This window comes from Euprymna scolopes, chromosome 4 (genome assembly GCF_053919585.1).
Source record: "Euprymna scolopes isolate OS-2025 chromosome 4, ASM5391958v1, whole genome shotgun sequence".
NCBI lineage: Eukaryota > Metazoa > Mollusca > Cephalopoda > Sepiida > Sepiolidae > Euprymna > Euprymna scolopes.
In genome coordinates, this window is record NC_136485.1 from 30370324 (window position 1) to 30388035 (window position 17712).

Below are 17712 nucleotides of genomic sequence, written 5' to 3' on the forward strand. Positions count from 1 at the left end.
AAAGTCACTAAAATGATTAATATTTCGTTCATTGAATTCTTAAAATTATCGATTATTTTATATTGATATCAGAAAAAGGAAACGAGGATATTAAAATAATGAAACAAAAACAAACAAAGGAAAAAACATTAAGACAAAAAAAATAATATTTAATAGACATAGACTCTTTGCTAGTGGTCTATCGCATGGTTTCTGTCACGTGTCCCACTTCTCTTCTCATTTTTTATGTTTGTCGTTACTTTCTTCTAGGCAGTAATTTTTATTTCTGTTTCGTCACGGTTCCTCTTAACTTGCTCCTCACTAGATAAAGGCCAGTCTTTATTGTGGAGCAAATCCAGATTCCAAAACAGGGACACTCCAGATTTGTCTAAGTTTAAAATAATTTCTTCTTTTACTGACCGAATATAGGAACAATGCTGAATGGTTATTATACTTTGCTTCAAGCCAAGTTTTATCAGCAGTTAGTTTGTAATTATTTAAAACTAGTAGGCCGTCCGACATTGTCCGCATAAATATTATATTTTAATTAATGACGATTTCTTATTTATTACTATAAAGCCAATTCTTTATTGATTGTTATACAATATATAGTAACGTTTCCAAAAATTACAAATAATATAACTTAGGTACAATCCGCTATAATTGGAACCGGAACTTTTAACGCCAAAGTCGTTATTTATTGGTTCAGCGTCGGTAGTATCTGAGCTACAGATGGATTGACAGACTTTGAGCTATAGATGTTTTATATGGCGTAAAATGCAAAGGCTAGCTGTAAATTTTTGCCTACTTAGCAGCAATTTTTGCCGGCTGAAAACAAAATCAAAAATGTGCTTCCTGTCATAATACCACATATATACAATTTCATCTTTATAGACCAAATATTCAGATAGGAGTGTATTAGATACTATTAACAGAAACACCAACAAGGTCATTCACACGAACACACACATACTCTCACACACACATACACACACACACATATATATATATATATATATATATATATATATATATATATATATATCCTCCATATGGATTCAAACGCTAAAATATTAAAATACTGAAAGCAGTACATATAAAACCTAAACAACCAAATAATAAACTATATACATTTTGAAAATAGTAACATTTTAAAGTGCCTTAGTACGTAACCATCCAATATATATATATATATATATATATATATATATATATATGTACACACATATAATTACATTTATATATATATATATATATTGTAATGTAAATTTATAAATTATTACAAAAAACTGTAAATTCTATACCATCTTGTAAATGACACTTTTAAAACCATTGCACATTTAGTTTAGCCACGTTATACATATATATTTTACAGACGACACGCTTTACTGGTCCAATAAATTTCAATATGATGTTAACGGAAACGTACAAAAGCATCCGGATTTTAACCGAACAATAAGCAAAACTTTTCGAAGACGACTGCTGAAAACTCAATCGAAAGTACTTGCAAAAAAAAAACCCAACAAAAACAGATGGATCAGGACAACTATGGAACTTTCTTACACAGATTCAACCGAGAAACATTAAAGACAATTACAAAAATTGAAAAACTACAAAGAAAGCTTATTAAGCATGAACATTCCGTGCTTTTTAACAATACTTGTCTGGATGAAAAACATGATGCTTAAATACACAATACACACACACACACACACACACACACACATATATATATGTGTCTATACATATATATTTATGTGTATATATATGTATGTATATATATATGCATGTATATATATGTATGTATATATATATGTATATATATGTGTATGTATATATATATCTATATATATGTATGTATATATATGTATATATATATGTATGTATATATATATGTATGTATATATATATGTAAGTCATGTCATATGCTACTGGTACCCAGTACTACCTGCCTCATGGTCGAGTCACCGACGACTAAACTGGTCCCCCACCAGACTTGTTTGGTAGGGAGGGCGGCTAGTCTTCTTGAAGGATTAAAAACAAGACCTTCCAAAGGGCGAATGAACTCTTTTTCTGGGTCAACGGCCAACTAGCACCGTGTATATTTGTGTGTGTGTATATGTGTATTGGTGTGGAGAGGGCTCCCGTAAGCCGTGGTGAAGGCAACCTTTCTAGGAGGAGCAAATCTCTGATTTAAAAAACCATAAAGCGGAAGACCATTACCCGCATTAAGCTGGTCTGCAGTTTAATTTGTTGCTGGCTATCTTGCTCTTGCTTGTTGCTGGATCTCAACATTTTGAACCGAGAGAGAGATTAGCTGTCGTACAAAGCTAAGACTCTGTAGCATCATCTTTGTATAGATACTCCCTCAGGTATTTGGGCTCATGGATTTTAAATGTCTGAGGGAGTGGCACTCGTCCGACAAGACGTTGCAATCATCATGTATATATATATGTATGTATATATATGTATGTATATATATGTATGTATATATACATATATGTATATATATGTATGTATATATCTATGTATGTATATATATGTATGCATATATGTATGTATATATGTATATATATGCATGTATATATATGTATGTATATATATGTATGTATATATATGCATGTATATATATATGTATATATATGTATGTATATATATGTATGTATATATATATGTGAGTATGTATATGTGTATGTATATATGTATGTATATATATGCATGTATATATGTATGTATATGTAATTATATATATGTATATATATATGTATGCATATATATGTATATATATATATGTATGCATATATATGTATATATGTATGTATATATATGTATGTACATATATGTATATATATGTATATATGTACATATATGCATATATATAATGTATATATATAATGTATACACATGTAATGTATATAGATACAATGTATTTATATGTAATGCATATATATAATGTATTCATATGCAATGTATATATAATATATTTATATGCAATTTATATATATATAATGTATATATGTAATGTGTATATATGTAATATATATATGCAATGTATATATATGTAATGCATATATATAATGTATATATATGTAATGCATATATATATATGTAATATATATATAATGCACATATATAATGCATACATATAATGTATGTATATGTAATGTAAATATATATACGTAATATATATAATGTAAATATGTGTAATGTATATATATATGTAATATATATAATGTATATATGTAATGTATATATATAATGCATATATATATAATGCATATATATATAATGTAAATATATGTAATGTAAATATATGTAATGTAAATATATGTAATGTATATATATAATCTCTATATATAATGTTTATATATAATCTCTCTATATAATGTATATATATAAGGTATATATATATATATATATATATATATATATATATATATTAGGTATATATATATACACACATGCACACACAAACAAGAATGCTCATCAAGACCTAAAGATAACTCGACGGCAAGAGTTAATTATTTATGTTTAGTTGATGATGAGACAAAAATCATCGTATCAGGGTTAGGGTTGCTCTGGTTCTTTTCTCTTCACAGGTCTAAACTTTTCATGAAAGACCTTAGAATTGTATGCCAATACCTTCTTTCTAAAAATTTGTGTAAGTCTTGATAGATCTTCTTACCTTAGCGGGTCCGATTTTAGGATTCTAAAGATCCACATCACTGACGACCTCATCTTCCTTTGTGTAGCAATATCCGGCATATCGTGTTTTTTCTTGTATAACTAAAAACACCCTGGGCAGATACCTAACGGTTGAGTCTGTTTTATAGTTTCAGTTTAACACTACTCGGCGCATTCTAGTGTATGTTCTATCAAACTTACTTTCAATTTTTTTTTTTTTGAAAGTTCATGCTGATGAACCATTAGTAGTACAGTCTTCACTATGGTTCTAACATTGTTTTTCTTGATATGATAAGAAAAGGTAGATTTCCATATAATTTTAAATTGTTTAAGTGCACTCCAAACCTAGGCTATTCTGACGTGGACGTCTTTTTTTGATGGTTGCAATATAGCTGCCGAGATATTGTTGGAGTAGTGTTCTGTTTAATGTTTTAATTGGGCCGGTTTGGTGGAATGACATCATCTATTTTAGTTGCGTTTTATTACAGTCCACTCATGATCACTGACTCTTCCAGGATATGTAACAACTTCTGTGCATTAGGATTAGTATTACCTAACAAAGCAATATTATCACGATAATCCACATCAGTAATCTTCTTTACTAAATGTCTGCTTCTTGCTATGTGTTTGGCCATATTTCCGACATTGGTTAACAGCGAGTTTCACTACGTAATTGAGACAGATCACAACTACGAATGCAACCAGAATGTCACACTGTAGTACACCAGCTTTTATTTAAAAGAAGTTGGTGTCGCCGTTTGGAGAGCGCATCATGGCTTTATTATTTTTATATATGCTTATTATGGTTGAAATGATTTCCTCAGGAATATCATATGCCAACAAAATATATTGCATCCTTTCGTTGTGAATCTAATCAAAAGCTTTCGAAAAATCTAAAACAGTGGTGTTTCTGATAGTTGCTTGTACTCTTTCAATAATTCTTTTTACAATCAAAATTTTACTGATTGTTGAGATATTTTTTCCTTAACCCATTTTTATTTATTTATTTTTTTGAGTATCTCTTCCATTTCACGTTGTATTCTATAGAGCAGCATCTTTTTTTTTTGCAGCTATTGCTATAAGTGAGATGTCTCTATGATTATTTATCTGAGTGGGATCTTTCTTTGGGAAGGGTAGTTTTCAACATTCAGTTCATGATTAAATCGCGCTGACCTAGTACACTTCGTTACAATAATATAGAAGAAGGTTATTAAACTTGCTGGTTCTCCATAATTCAAGTGAAATCATGTCAAGACCGACTGTTTTATTGTTTTTTTTAGGTTCAGAAGAAAGCTCTTGCGGAATTTTTAATTTTGATTTCAAATGATGTATTTACAATTAAGTTTTCGTTATAATACCTTTCTTCAAGTCCCACGTAAACAAGTTCTTGATGAACCACTCTCCTAAGTAAACCAATTTACAAAATTTACAGTAATGCTGACTACGCTACAATCACATTGACTAATGTATACCAATTTGGTGATTCCTGTGTAAAAAAAATACCTTTACTTCGTATTTCACTAGTAGGACTCATTAACCGGTGTTGGCCGGTGGTAGCATGCCTCCGCCCCGCGTATAAAATTGTAGTACGGCTGTTGTTTTGTTGGCTAACCTATTATGCTTAGGACGTTTTTCGGAATGGACACCCATGTTATGAGTGGGAGTGGGGTTGGTACAAAATTTGCCAGAAATGTAACTTTGGTATTTTGTCACTTTAACCCCAGTCTTGCCAACATAAATACCATACCCTGAACACTACCTACAAAATACGCTGAACAATACCCTAAACCATACCCTGCCCGCCAGATTAGTACGCACGTGGCTCGTGCGTATTATGTTTGTATTTATGTTGGCAAGACTGGAGTGAAGGTGACAAAATGCGCTAGAACCCTCTGTCACTTTAAGGGAAAATTCCTTTAGTCACCTGTACGTTACCATGTAAATATGTAAACGGTATTTCAGTAAGTGACAGTTGTAAGCAAACAGGGAAAAAGGAACAGTATAAACAGAACGGTTTCTTTAAATAATAACATTTTTTCTTTATTATAATCAATGTATACATAATTTTATTTCTATTATAAAAAATACAAATAGAACACTTTAGAGATTGAAACACTGTAACCCTTTTTATATTTCACGTGTTTAACTGAAATTGGAGGAAATTAACCGAAGACAATGTATTCTGTTTTGTATCGTATTTTCGTACAGAAATAAAAACAAAACATCTATAATAGTGATAATCGTTTTAAGTACTCACAATCGTGTTTAACAATACATACCCAAAGTTAAAAAAAATATAGTGAATTAAGCAAGAACAATATATTTTGGTTGGTGAGTTATTTGCGTTCCACAATATGAACAGAACCTGTATAAATAGTTAGTACCCGGGCAAGCCATAAGAAAAAAAATAACCTCCTATAAAAATGTAAATAGCAGACAGCACGCGTGCGAGCGCCAGCATAAAAAAAAAGATTAGCCGCAATTTGCAGGTTCGAACGTCTAACGCGTTTAGTGAAAGAGTATTAAAAAAATGGCTTTAAGCGATTGGGCTACGAAGAACGTACGATGTTTGAAATAACGCCTTTATACATTTTCCGTATAGTAGAGCAAATTTTCACGGACGGTGTAATTAGTAAAAAGGAGTCGATCGGTCAACACCGATAAATCGCTTACTGGAAATAGTAGTGTATCTAATGAAAAAATTAAACCAACACTTTTTAATAATTAAATTATAAAACCAAATGCATGTAATCTTTGGAAAATTTCATGACTTCATTATTTTTTTTTGATAACAATATTTACTGTATAAGTAAACTACAATATTGGTTTACAGTAGTTCAGCGCAGAGGGAGACAACTCTCTTTTACTAACAGATTCGTGCATTTTTCCATATCATAATTTAGGACGCTCAACCTGAGGATATTTTTTGTATAAAATGAAAACATTAAAAAAAGAAAGCTGCAAGGAATTTTCATTTATGTAACAACGTTGATAAAATGAATTCTGTACTCGACTATCAAGGGAAAACCAACGAATCTACGATATTTTCATTTAAAATAGAAGCTGCGGCGATTTTTTTTTAAATTAAAAAGTAGATGTTATGGTAAGGGTTTTAAAAATTAGTCTTTAACCTTAAAAAATACAAAGAATAAAACCCTTTAACAAAACAAGGATGACACTTTTAAAGATGCGCCGAGTTTTTTTTTTACTATAATAAAGTTTATAATATTAATAACACCAACATAGAGCTTTTAACAATAAAAATAAATGAAAATGCGATGGTAGTTGAAGGGGAATTGTAAATGCAACTGTAAAAAGGAGTTTCATTCCCTGTATTTCTTTTAGGTTTAAGACTATTTTTTATTAACCTTACCATACTACATAACTGTTAATTAAGAGGAAAAAGTTGCCACCGCTTCTTTAAATATTTTATCGTGTTTTCTTTTATAGTCGCGTAAAGACTACTTTTTGTATTAATTATGCTACGTCGCCGCGTTTTGTTTTTCAACGTTTTCATTAAATAAAAAATATTGCTGGATCGAGCATCCTAAATTGCGAAGTACAAAAGTCGGATTTTCACTGCATCAATAGCGTAGGGATCGAGGAAAAAGAAAAGGTTTATGTAGATGTTTGAAACGATAAAATAAAGTAAACGTGTTAGAGAGTTTAAAGGCTTCCAAATAACAGGAAAGCCGAGTCGCATAATCAGTTGTTTGTAATATTTTTATCCCTGTATATAGAAGGAATGTAAGTAAAAAAAGATTTTTTAAAGGAAGAAGAAACGTGACGATGTTTCTGAAAATTCGATGTGCAATATGTTTGTAATCGGAGTATTTTATTTAAAATGATTGTTTCTCGTCTAAGGGGGAAGTCATGTTTCGGAATCCATTAAGCGTTTTAATTTTAATTAAATTTAATTTTGAATGAGAATGTACATCCTGTAATAAGCGAATAGGTAGTTCTCAGCCAATGGGATTACATGGACTCGAAGTAAGGAGAAAAGATTACTTAGGGAATCGGAAAAGGAAAGGCTATGTTATGTGTATAAGTATATGAGTCAGAAAATTATGGTGAACCCATATCTGACCCAAATGCATAATATCTCCCGGTGTCGAATGGGAATGGTAAGAATACTTTTTATTTAGAAGGAAAATAACAAATACTTCCACTGTAGCTCTTTGCGACTGTGATAATGGTTCTCCTAGGGTGTAATCTAGGATTTCGAAAACGCGAATAAATTTGTGGAAGATGATATTAAAAAATTACATAATATAGTGGCTAACAGTCTAGACATAGGAAATTTGTATGTGGCATTAAGTTTGAACAAAACTAGAGTACTATGGTCCAGAGGGGAATTTCTGCAATCAAATTATTATATATAAAATAGGATTTTACAGAGAATTTCTTGTTCTATCTAAATGCGTAAATTACAATCGTTTTAAAACAACGATATATTCTGTTCAGAACGTAAATATAAGATAGAAAAATAGGAAATTCGCACAATTTTAGCATTAAAATTCAGGCTGTGCCGAGAAAGTGCGTAAACAACTTGCGATATCAACAAAGCGTTTGGACCAGGAATCGCTACTAAACGCACAGCACAATGCGGGTTTAAGAAAGTTTGTGGCGGCGACAAGAGTCTTGAAGAGGATGAGCATAGTTGTCGGCCATCAGATGTTGATAACGATCAATTAAGAGCCTTAGTCGACCCTACAAAAATTGAACAAATTGGGCTTAGAAAGTCTGCCTCATTCGCCATACTCTTATCATCGTGTATCCTTAAGGTCTGGATAAATGATTACTACCTATCCTCCTTACAAATTTCTGTTGTTGAATAATTTGTCTAACTGCGAACAATAAAAACCCACCGAAAATGGTGATAGGTAATTAATTTCAACTACGTGAAAGTTGCTGTTTGCCTGTAAAATGTAACGATAGTCTGCTAAGGCCAGTGTTACTTTTAAGACTAGGTCTGAATTCTCTGAATAGCAATAATTATAACTTCTTCACTGATGATTGCACAAGCATGAAATATTAGAAACACTTGCTATGCAAATTGTTTATTAAATTAAAAATACATATATATATATATATATATATATATATATCAATGTATATAAGTTTATAATTAGGCTTCGAAATGCCTTGGCATAAAGAGTTCCTTCTATCCCCCAACTAATCGATTGTATTCCCTTATTGAATAAACGAACCAATCTATATTCACCAATATATAGTTCTGTGTCTTCATTTCCAGCTCCTATTGTCTTAATATATAAGCTCCATTGATACTTGTTAGGCTTTATAATGTCCAGATGAGTCTCCTTTCATAGAATTGAGCTTGCTCTTTTCCTCTATCGCTCTAAGCTATATATATATGTATATATATATATATATATATGTATGTATATATATGTATATATATGTATATATATGTATATATATATATATACATATATACATATATATGCATATATATACATATATACATATATATTTGTATATATACATATATATTTGTATATATATACATATATATACATATATACATATATATATACATATATATGCATATACATATACATACATATATACATATATATACAGACATGTATATATACATATGCATATATATATATATATACATATACATACATACATATATATACATATATATATATATATATATATATATATATACACACAGATGGACTAGGATTGATAAAAAAACTGCACTGAAAGTTAAAACAAAGAAAAAAAAACAGAAGAAAATGAAAACAGGATGCGATGGAAAAATGACAGAGGAAAGAGAATGGGAAAATAGAATCGTATGCGTTGACAAGAATTAATATGTTGGCAAAGTAAAAAAAAGGGGGGCAGATAAGAGAGGGCGTGTGCATATTTAGTTATGTATATATATATATATATATATATATATATATATATATATATATAGTATATGCACATATGTAGACTCAGATGTAATTTATACACAAGTGTAATTATCTATGCGTATAGTACATTTATACAAATTAACATTTGGTCCTTAGCGCCGTTTTTCCGCTATACATTAACAAAACAAAATGCACTTTCTTGCGTTATGTTGGTAAAACCACTTATTACAATAAGCAGTAATTTCTGTAAATTAATCAAGTAATTCATCTCACACTAGGTTCTGTCTATCAACTTGGCTCCTAGTACGTTTTTTACTAATACAGTGTTTATGGTACCTATGGTGTCACTTTTTATCCGTCTTCATTAAGAAACATAGTAAAATAACTGTACATCTCAAGATAGGAATAACTCTTTATTTACATACTAAAGGAAAGCGTATCACAATATTACCATTATATAAGCAGTAGATTAATACTATTTAACCTCTTATTTTAGTGAAATAGAGAGAGAGAGAGAGAGAGAGAGAGAGAGATGGATATATAACACAAAAATGATATACATTTGTATTTTGTCCTTTAATTTCCAATTTAACTGGTTTTATTACTTATTTCTGATTAAAATAATTGAACTCGCGCTCAATGGGTTATAAGTTGCTGACCAGTACTAGATGAGTTACTGTTATATGTACCGCGCCATGACGTAGAAATATGCTAGGATGTTATCTGAGAGCGCGTTTCACCCACTGAGAAGGATGCACCCTAAGTATTCGTTAAGGCATGCATTCAGGAGACGGATAACTTTGATGTAAACGCTGAGTCTATTGTCAGCTCTGTCTCGTTTGCAGCCATTGCGCTGCTGAGATTAGCAGTTGTACCAAAAAGTGTACATGGTTCTACATAAAGCTTCATTACTATAAAAAAATCATTTGTGTGGATCCGAGCAACTTAGTAGCTGTGAAACTCATACATCGAAATCGACCGCAGTGTCGATAATATATCGATAGGGTCTCTTATGTTGTCCTTTACTTGTCACATTCCAGGAGCGATGTTTCTTACAAAGAAGGAAGAATTGCAATATTCTGGATCAAAATCTATTCCATCTAACACATATCGCTAGAAAATCTTTTACCTTAAGGTAAAATTTGTAGTTTCATGCCTTGTCTAAAGCTATTTTCCATAATATATATATATATATATATATATATATATATATATATATATTATACATATATATATACATATATATATATATATAGTCTCTTTTATTATATAAACATTATTGCTTACATACATGATTAAGTGGAATCCCAATTCAAAGAGATCACTTCATCAGACCAACAATGGGGCGATATGGATTGGGATTCCACTGAAACATGTATGCACATATGTAACCAATGATGTTTGAATAATAAAAAGACTATACCAGCTCTGCCGTCCATTGAGCACTCTTTAATAATCACGAGGGATTCATTGGATTCATATTTAGAAAACTAATCTACCATAATATATATCTATGAGATGAAAATTAATATTTTGTTTATAATATTTGCAATAAACTGGAAATGCTATTGTTTATTTTGAGCGATTTCCTCAAGTGTTTAGTATAAAGAGATGAAGAATAAATAGAATAAGACACAGAAATAGAAAATCCGTCTTGAATACATCGATCCATTTTTGCCAAGTCGTGTGACACGAGCAGCTGTCAATATCGTTAAAGGCATGTATATTATATAAGTAGTTCGTCGCAGAATTCTTCATCAGCTCGGATGGTTAAATAAACCCCATTCCACAGCTGCGCAATTCTCCATTTCGTTTTCTTCTTTATAGTGAATTTGCCTTCTTCAATAAAACTCGTCTTCCCGGTTAGTGATACGAGGTAATTAAACTGATTCTGCGGGCAGGGATATATTTTATATCTTTCTTAGCTCTTCTAAGACTCCTGACGACCGGCCTGAATAAGCTTAGATGATGTTAATTTGCATCTATCTGATTGGCAAGCATACAGACTGACAGAACCATTTGCTAAAGATACATCGACGCATCCATTTATTCTGTTTACAAACAGAAACGAAAGAGATAAACATATTAGTAGTAAATAATTGGCAATTAACAATTCCTCCACTATCCAACAGTCATAAGATTGTTTGCACGTCAACAGAGAAGGCTAACATGCTAGCCATTTGGTTTGCTTCAAACTCTACATTAGACCCAACAAACCACTCTTTCTCTGATTTTCCTTTGCGGATTGACATCACACTAGACACTTTAAAAATCATCTCTTCTTATGTGTCTAAATACCTAGACATCTCAAAACATGTGGTCCCGATCTCATCACGGCTGTACTATTAAAAAAATGTTCTGCTGAGGTTGCTTGCGTCAGCTCAAAACTTGACAACAAATGCCTTCATGAAGCCTGCTTTCCTGATTGCTAAAAAACTGCTTCCGTTGTACCAGTTTATAATACTTATGGCGGAAGAACTGACCCATAAAATTACCATTAAATTAAATTATCGCCTCATTAAACTCCTCCCGCTATTCGCCAAAATATGTGAGTCTATGATTAATAAAGCTCTAATTTATAACCTTAGAGTTGCTATACTTCTGACAGATAAATAATATGGATTTAGGCAAGCCCTTTCTACAGCAGATATCCTAATTGTAATCTCTGAACGTATATATCATACACTGGACAAAGCAGTGGAGAGTAAGGCAGTAGACCTAGATATAGCTTATGACACGATAGTCTTCTCAGAAACATAAGCAAATACGGTATCACTGAACAAATACTTTATATAATTAAATCCTTCTTAAATAAGAGAAGACTCCATGTTGTACAAGAAAACAATATGATATAAATGTGAGTGTACCTCAAGAGTCGATCCTTCGATCTTTATTATTCCTAATATTCATAAATGACCTCCCTGATTAAATTGTCTCTGAGATGGGTATATTTGCTGATGGTACCACGCTCAATAACAATCACAAGGGGAAAACGAATAGAGACATAGTAGGAACTCTAGAGGAAGGACTTTAATCTGTAGTTGAATTTCAGCAGCAATGGATAGTCACGTTCATTACTGCCAAGACTAAGCTCGTCTATTCAATAATTACAAGAAATCTTCTCAATCATTACTAGCTCTGGATAAAGATACATTATCAGAAAGTACTTCTTCAAACTCCTTTGCTTAACGATTACAGGGACCATGAGTGGAAACTGACACATTGAGAGCATTGTTAAGACTGCTGCGAAGAAAGTGGGCTCTTTCTACCGTACTAGAACGTTACTTACGCCTGAAAGTACTCTGTACCTCTAAAGGCCACGATTCCATTCGCTTATGTATGGAGAATCATTGTCACATTTGGACTGATGCATCTGGTACTAGTCTCTCATTCATAGACAAAGTTCAAAAGAGAGTCGCTAACGTGATAGGTCCAAACTTGTCATCTAAGCTTCAACCTCTTTCCTATCGAGGAAATGTTGCACCACTCTGCATGTTTCACAAGTATTTTAATGGTAGATCCTCCGACAAACTACTAACTCTGTACCCGCTCGACGTAAATAACCCCAGCAAACCCGAAAAGCAGCAAAGTCCCACCCATTCAAAGAAGGGATCGCTATATGTAAGAAAGCATTTTACTCTAATAGTTTCTTCCCCCAGAACTGCTAGACTTTGGAATTCCCTTCCGATCTCCTGCTACCCCAACTGTATTGACACGTAGAAGTTCAAGTGTAATGTGAACAGACATCTCGCTGCTCAACTCCCTACATAATGTTCCAGCAACGCATGTTCGTGATAGTACGCCACTACATGAAAGTCGCACTGTGCCTTGTTTGGGGGGAAAATGTAAAAAAAAGAAGCTTTACCATGAAACACAGACAAAACCTGCTTTCATTACATCTACGTATATAGCTCTGAACAGCTAATTCTGTGTTTAACTTAAATTTTAGAAATATACTTCAACATACCTACACTACCCATTACCGAACATATTTATATACATTGAGTGCATTTAGGCAGTATTTTAAAAAAATTTAAATATTGTTAGAAATAACACACACACACACATATATATATAACACACACACACACACATATATATATATATATGCATATATGTCTCTGTCTCTGTCTGTGTGCATGTATATGTGTGTATTGTTACATTTATCGCTTCTTTTAACAAGATCGGGCCACTATGAGAATTGAAGCTGTCAATCTATGCGTAATGCGATGATCCAGCCGATGTACTTGAACACTACCAAATTAATTTTATGTACCATAGAATTTAAATTCTGTTCCTTTCCATATTGAAATATGGGTATCTAGAGTCGACTACAAAGCTGGAGGATGAAAGCTAATTTAATAAGTGCGTTCGAGTCTTTCAACTGACAGTAATAAGCACTTACTACACTAAAAATTAAGTATACATCCAACAATAGTTTTTGTAGGTAAAACTAATACATTTGAAATATAAAACAAACAATATAATTATAGATGTAATAATCAAACATAAATAATATTGATAGCAGGAAACACAAAAACCGTACGTATATTTATCGTCGTTCGTTTTTATCGCAATCCTTGGAAAAATCATGAAGTCACTATTAGTAATCCTAGCGAAGATTGCTTGAATCAGTAACTATTAAAAAAACTGTGACAAAATTAACAACCTACCATCTACAAAATTAATTCCTATTAATCGAAAAACATATTAATCGAAGGGAATATGTATTTAGATCAAGCGTCCGACTTTACACCGCATTCTCAACTAAAACTTTACATAAAATCGATATACAATAAAACATTCATTCACTTTCATAAATGTCCAACATATTTTGAATTTCAATATCTATATTTCATTGCAAATAAAAATAAAACACAACAAAACGGAAACAAAAGATTATTTTCACATAATATAAACATTTCCAAATATTTACTTTTATGTCTGTCTGAAATGCATCATTTTAAGAAAGTATTGGAATAAATTCGAGATTTTTATGAACCCATAATTTCCGGTTTTATTTCTTTAATCATATATATATATATATATATATATATATATATATATATATATATATATATATATATATATATACTAGCAGATTCTACAGCGTTGCCCTAGCGTAAAATATGCATACATACTATATTTTTCTCCATACAGGTTTATTTTTTATCCTTATAAATCAATTCTTATTTTCCGATATATTGTAATGAATTCGAAAGTAATAAGAATATAACTTTGGTACCATCCGCCAGAATCGAACTCAGAACGTTTAGCGATTTAGCCTTAGTCAGTTTACTAAGGAATTATCATTTATAAAGATCCAGGGGCCACTCAAAGATAAGCGTTAAAGAGTGTACAGTGGTCAAAAGGATAATATCATATTAATCGTTAGAAGTGTAAATTAAAATTGGATTACTTAAAGAAAACTCAAACGTGCATTTGCCATGAAAATAATGATAAAACAAAGATAGGCTCGCAACGTCTGTCCCGTGAGAAAGAGGTTGCAGGGAAGAGAAAAGGACATCTCCCACTAGGCTACGAAGTCTATTTTGAACCCTGTCAAGGCAGGATAAAACTTTCTAGCAGCTCCTGTCTAGATGTGGTCACAATTCTCTATCCGTGGACGTACATGGCTTTTATATAGGTAGAGAATTTCATCGTACTGTCTCGGCTAACGACAGATATATACGAAATGTTTAAAATTAGTTACTTTGTGTTATGAATTTTTAATTTTGCGTATGTGCAAAAGTAATAGCAAAAGTAATGTTTTATTCGACTTACTCTGCAATCTTAAACAATTTAGTTTTTTTTTAATTCGACCCATTAGCAGAATTGTCTGTTTAAAACAAATCAAATGTGTGCTATATAGATAAATACTATAAACAAAAAATTTCAACTAATTAGACCTAATAGCAAGAAAGACGTTTGGAAAAGAGTTTTCGCACACTCTAACAATACATAAATATTTCAGTATGCGAGAACGTTTTCATCTTAAATTGTACGCAATCATGCAGAATGTAGAAACTATGCATGAATAGAATGCAGCCTAATAAATTAGAACCAATCATCGAATAAGAAACAATAAAAATGAATTAGTAATTAATTAATGCGCGTTTTTCACAAATGAATGTGCAAATTAGTTCACTTTTATGCGGTCGCTCGCATATCAATGACTGAGTATATTAAGAAGTGTGTAAGTAAGAAGTAATTTTCAAATAATAAAAGGAGGTATTTAATATAAATGCCAGAGAATATATATATATATATATATATATATATATATATATATATATATATTGGCAGCAAGTCATTATTTAAACACATCTAGTTGAACACGGCTGAATTCTTTTTTCCGATTTTGTTGAATAAATTTTCTATGCGCTGAGCATTTTGTTTTTATTTCAGCTAGTAGTTTGTATATTTTGTCGCCCGTTGTTCGGCCATATTCTTCTCAAGCGCTTTCAATCGATACATCCGATCGTCATCAAAATGGGCCACGGCGACCTCAGTCGTGTTCAATGAACAATATTTCTACGGGAAATTTTCCGCGTTTATTCCTCTCATAGGGTATCAACTGGCAATAATCTAAGCCTACCGGTTCTCTACGGAGGTTTAACGCAAGCATCTCTGTGTAGCTTAATCGTCATCAATATAATTTACTACCTAGTACGATTAACGTATTAAGCACTGCAGATATAAACGCTGAACATTGACTTATAATAACTCCCATTAATAATATTTTGAGTGCAGAAATTCCCTTTTGGACCAAATAAACGAGGGTTTGCAACAACAGATGCCAGATATTAATTTTTTTATGTCTACACTATTATCCACCATCTTATGTAATTTTTGAATGCTATTTATGCTACACTTTCTCGTTATCACTATTATCCTACATTACATCATAGGAGCGCCATCATTACAATCGCAATCATCTTTAGAGAAAGTAGTCTGTATTTTACCCTCTAAATACCACTGGAAGGATTTCTAAACTTTTCATTGATATGGGGTTGCATCCTTATTAACTGGGTATTATTATAATATGATACTTCCATTTTTCAATACAAAAATAATAAATTCCCTTTTCTCACATTCCGCTAAATCTCATTTGGCTAAAACTGAGCAATCGTTCATTTCAAAATCTAACTCTTATTACGAAAACAAACGCTCCAGAAATGTACTAATATGGCTTCACTCTATGCAAGAGGCAATCGTTTTATATAAATTACACCTAAAACAAACATCAAACAACTGCGAAAATGTTTATAAGCCAAGAATACTTTCATTTATACATGTTAATTTTTAATAAACATTTATGCTAGCGTGCTAAATCACTTCTGTTTACATACATTGGACATACTGTTTTACGACGCATTTACTAATTATTTTTCTTTATTTTATAAAAGCTAGATAAACTTCTAATTTTGTAGTTTATATATTTGAAAATCTCCTTATGTATAATTTGAAAGCATTTAAACTGTCTACAACTTAAAGTTGAGATACTTAAATATTTCCTTATGTGTGAGTTGGAAGCCTTTAAACTGTCTACACTTTACAGTTTATATACTTAAAATATCTCTATGAGTGATTTGGAAACATTTAAACTGTCTATTACTGACTATTTGAAAAAAGTCTGTGTGTGCGTGTATGTGTGCGTGTGTTTGTTAGTGTGTGTACAGGATGGCGTGTTGGCGTGTTTGCGTGTTGTCATGCGTGTGTGTGTGTGTTTGTGTGGGTGTGTTTGCGTGCGTGTGTATGTGTGTGTACATTTGTTTGTGGGTGTGTATGAGTGAGTGCATGTGTGTGCGTGTATTTGTTTATTTGTGCGTGCGCGTGTGCTTTTATGTATGCGTGCGTTTGTGTGCGTGTCTTTATGTGTGCGTGTGGTTGCGTGTAGGTGTGTGTACGCGTGTGTTTGTTGCATCAGCCAGACTACGCGTGGTTTGGCGAGGACAGCTACTTATAATCATAATCTTATAACAAAATATCTGTATGCATGAAGTAATACACACACACACACATATATATATATACATATATATACATATATATACATATGTATATATATACATATGTATATATATACATATGTATACATACATATATATACATATGTATCTATAATATATAAACATATATATACATATATATACAT

General features: G+C 31.6%; 1 protein-coding gene across 1 annotated transcript in view; it reads right to left on the bottom strand.

Annotated features, from left to right (window-relative positions):
* Positions 1-17712, bottom strand: part of LOC145266993 (neuronal acetylcholine receptor subunit alpha-10-like) — a 790101-nt gene that overhangs the window by 106173 nt on the left and 666216 nt on the right. The window lies entirely within an intron of this gene.